Source organism: Humulus lupulus, chromosome 3 (assembly GCF_963169125.1).
Source record: "Humulus lupulus chromosome 3, drHumLupu1.1, whole genome shotgun sequence".
Taxonomy (NCBI): Eukaryota; Viridiplantae; Streptophyta; class Magnoliopsida; order Rosales; family Cannabaceae; genus Humulus; species Humulus lupulus.
In genome coordinates this window covers 261,901,008-261,905,821 of record NC_084795.1, presented here as the reverse complement: position 1 = coordinate 261,905,821, position 4,814 = coordinate 261,901,008, and positions in this window count along the sequence as shown.

Here is a 4,814-nt window from a genome sequence, read left to right as displayed (position 1 = left end):
GATCCAACGGATGGGGATTACTGATAAGATGGTACCGAAAAGGTGGCAGATGAATGATCGTGGGCATGTTTCCAAGGTACTCAAGTATCATAAGTGAGCAATACCCAACTGACGCGTGTCCATTTTCAGGAGTATGACGGTACGGTTCCCGAAGAAAGTAGTTCAAAAGTTTCCTTCTCTTAGGATTCGAACAAATACTTTTGAGGGGGCAAGATGTTATACCCAGATTTTGAGCCATGTTAAATGTGACCTCGAAAGCTGGATTCGCAGCGAATGAACCCGTAAAGTTCGAAGTAGGCTCCAGGATTAAATATCGAGCCTGCAAGACTCGAGACGACCTCGAATGTGGTGGCCTCGAGACGTTCACGATCTCGAAAGGTAGCTCCCGAGACGCCTCTATCCTCAGGAATGACCTCGGATCAAGGACTCCGAGCCTGACGTACGTACGATCTCGAAGCCATGTGACCTCAGGAGATATCATTAGCTCGAAAGCCGATGAGAAACCTGGGAGATTAAGGCCTTGGAGATATATGATGTTGACTTTGAATATCTATAAGTGTTGTTTATAAGGGGCGTGTTCAGCATTTATTATTGTAAATCCCATAAAATCATGGGTTATTATTCGATTAGTTATACACCCCCTGGTCTTCAGGGGACGTTTCCTTCTATATCGGATTGCAGGCATTTAAAGCCATTTATTTTATTTACACAAAAAGAGTAACTACCCAAAAAATGTGGGATAGTATTCTGCATCCTTCTCTATAAATAGAGAAGTCGTGCACCATTGTAATGGACCGAAATTCTGAACCTTGAGAGAAAACTCTGAAGAATTCATGCTTAAGAATTTTCAGAGATAATCTTGAGTTTAATAACAAAGACTCGTGGACTAGGCAGATTTAACTGCTGAACCACGTAAAAATCGTGTTTTGTGTTGTTATATTTTAATTGGTCATTGCTGTTTGTTGTTTACGTGCTCTTCTTTCACTGATTGACGAAAAACGGCGTCAACAAGTACCCAAAGTCAGTAAAACTGTAATTCCGTCAGCCTCCTCCGTTAGGTTCCATTTTGTGATGACTGGACCAACATGTGTCACTTCGTGATTGGTCTAACTCAATAATATTTTTAAAATAATTATGATTTGGACCAATAAAAACGTGACACGTGTCTGCCTAACGGAGGAGACTGACGAAATTATAGTTTTACTGACTTTGGGTACTTTTGCCACTAAAAATAAACATTGGGTCTATGCCGCGTACAAAACCCAAACATTGGGTACTTATGTCGCAATTATCCCTAATAATAATATGGTTATTTAGGATTTTTCCCCCGAACTATGACATATACATTATTGTGTCCTTTATTTTTTCGAGTCGTTAAAAATTACTCCAGAACAAAAAAGTTCAAACAACTTGTTGTAAGCGTGCTTTTATTTATTTATTATACACTATGCGTGTGTTTTTCTTAATAAAAATTCTAAATTATGTATGTTATACCTATTTCTAGAGTGCCACTACCCATTGGCCCAGATCATGTCTAAGACCTAGTCACTTGTAACTTTGTATAATTTTTTGGCCAAGCCAATAACTTAAGCTCACAGTCAAATGTAACATTAACTCTTCAATATAAATAAGAGGACTAGGGACCAAGAGAAGGGAGGAGAGAGGAAAAAAAGGGCGGTAACTTTTCACAGAGAGAGCTCCCCATCTTCAATGGAGTCGGATAGCTAAAAACAAAATACAAATGTGATCCATGACTTGCAAGATCAATGATAGTGACTAAGTGGATGTAGGCCATCTTTTTGGGGCTGAACCACTATAAAACTCTCTCTATCTAGTATTGTTGGGCACTAGAAACATCTCATATACTTTATTTAGCTAAATCTTCTCAATATTATTATTTATGTGTTAGACGTGTTGACACCGTTTTTCGTCAACAGTGAAAGAAGAGCACGAAAACAATAATCAGTTATGGCCAAATGAAATACGATAAATTAAATGGCATTAAAAGCCTGCAATCCGATATACAAGGAAACGTCCCCTGAAGATCAGGGGGCGTATAACTGAACAAATAATATCCCTTGATTGTAGGGGATTTATAGTAATCAATATAGACCGCGTCTCTTATAGATGACTCATTAGGATATTCAAAGTTATTATCCTATATCACCAAGGCCCTATTCACCCAGGTTTCTTATTGACTTTCGAGCTATAGCATCTTCCCGAGGCCACATGACTTCGATCTCATACGCGCGTCAGGCTCGGAGCCCTGATCCGAGGCCATCCCGAGAACAGATGTACTTCGGGGTCTATCTTTCGAGCTTGTGAGGATTTCGAGGCTATCATCTTCGAGGTCATCTCTGCTTTACAGGATCGATGCTTAGATTTCGGACATTTTCCAGACTTTACGAGTTCATTCATTATGAATCCAGCTTTCGAGGTCACAATTCTCATGGCTCGAAATATGGGTGTAACATCTTGCCCCCTCAAAAGTATTTGTTCGAATCCTATGAGAAGGAAACTTTTGAACTACTTTCTTCGGCAACCGCACCGTTACACACCTAAAAATGGACACGTGTCAGTTGGGTATTGCCCATTCAGGGTACTCGAGTACCTTGGAAATCTGCCCACGATCGTTCGTCTGCCACCTTTCTGGTACCATCATATCATTAACCCCTATTTGTTGGATTTTGCAAGGGCTTTGCTCAATGGCTCAGATTAATCCCCTTTTTCCATCTATATATAAGACCTCACTCATCGTCTTCCTTTTATTTTTCGCTTATCAGAAGAAAGAAAAGAGCAAAACCAGAAACTATCCCTGAGAACTTCTTGCTTGTGCATGTTTTCTCAGCCGAAGAAACAGAGGACCGCCATTTTGTTCGAGACCGTGAGCTCATATCTGCAGCCTCTCCTTCAATCGACGATTTCTCTGCAATCGCCATCATTGTGTAAGTCTCCGATTGTCTTTTTATTTTCCTTTATGCCAGTTTCTGTCCATATTGTTCTTGTTATTTCTGGGAGTGCGCTAATATAATTCCTTAGTATGATATGCTAGGAAATTTTTGACCGATAGGCTTCCACGTTTACGTTCCCATACTAGGTTTAAATCTCTGGTTTCAAATCTAGTTTTGGTGTAGAACAAGGTCTCTTTTTTCTGGGTTTCAAAATTTTAAAAGACATATCTTGCACACCAAGATATCGGGTATAAAACCTTGGTTTTAAAGAACGCATGATACCCAAGATTACCTTTTCTGAATAACCGCCACCCTTTTTCCTCTGATTTTTGGGATTTTCAAAAAAATTTGTCCACTCTCCTCCTTTTTCTCGTGGAATACACGTTCTGACTCTCAATCGGAGTCTTAATTTCGAGCTCGTTGCATTCTTAAGCATTCTTCGAGCTTATCTTGTCAAGCTCGTAATTCTTGAACCCTTGCATGCATGGCCCTCACCATTTTTTCTTTCTCGCTAGATGTCACAGAATCTGGAAAGACGGTGGGGGTCATTGCTGGCAATCCCTTACTCGCCAAAAACCCCGAGCCCAGAGTCGTTGTTTGCTCGAAATCAACGTCTGATTCGCGAGTACGATCTCGCGCACGAACAGGAGGAGATTCGAGCTCATTATCTTCGCCAAATTGACGAGGTTATAGAGAGGAAGAGGAGAACCCTTCGGGAGGCTCTTTATCCAGAACTTGATTCTGGACCCAGGCCGACTCCCCTCGACCCTAAATTAAAAGTGACCGTTGCGTATAGCCCAGGAGAGCTCCAATTTTCGCTCATGGGGGAGCCTTCTACCTCGCAACCGAGGAGGGAGTTCTTCGAAGCCGAGCACTACTAGAGCTCGATTACCTCACTAGGCCAGATAACTGATATCGTGGCGTTCCATGGTCTTAGGCTGTCAAGCACCCTAAGGTGTCGAGCTCCTACCCCCAGTGAGCGAAGCTGCCGTGCCCCAGGAGATGGAAATCCCAAGCTGAGGTATACGGCCTGGAGCCAAGAACATATGAAGGCAGGAGCGTTACTGCCTTTGAAGTCATTTTTCAAGGACTTCACGGACTTTGTTGGGCTGGCTCCATTCCAGCTCAACACCAATTCTTACAGGGTTCTGTCTGCCCTGAGGTCGCTATACCATGAGCTGAAGTGGGAAGGACCCTCACCACAGGAAATTTTATACCTCTTCTGTCTAAAAAGCAACCCCTCCCGAGCTCGGGGAGGAGACGGCTTTTACTATCTTTCGAGCTACCCCAAAGAGAAAAAGGTGTTTGAGGATCTTCCTAATCATCCACCTAACTTTAAAAAAGCCTTCTTCTGGACAGATGGCTTGTCCCCGTCTCGATGCTACTCATTCAGACGGATTCGTAAGTACTCCAACCTTCTTTACCTCTATGCTCGGGATTTTATTTGTAGGTTTGTACTTAGTTGAACTGTGTCTTATTTTCCAGCCAATTTTCACCGTCCTACTCCCGACGACGCAATGAAGGAGCATAGAGAGACTCTGCTCCAACTCCCTTATGGCAGGAGGTCTCTCTCATACCTTTTACATGAGAGTAAGCTCCGAGCTTGCGGGCTTTTGGGAGATGGCCAGTCCACCTCGGACTGGTCCAATAAAAAGTACGATCGTTGGGAGCAGGTGCCTTTGCCCACAAGCATCCTCCCTCCAAGGAGAGAGGTGAGGCCTCCACCCCCAGCTCGCCGAAGAAGCCCGTCATCGGGGAATGAGGCTAATGATGAAGCCTCAAGCTCAGACTCGGATGATCAAGGTAAAGTCATCCTTAGCTCAGGAATGTGGTCCCCCACCTTATTAAAGCACCAACTCGATA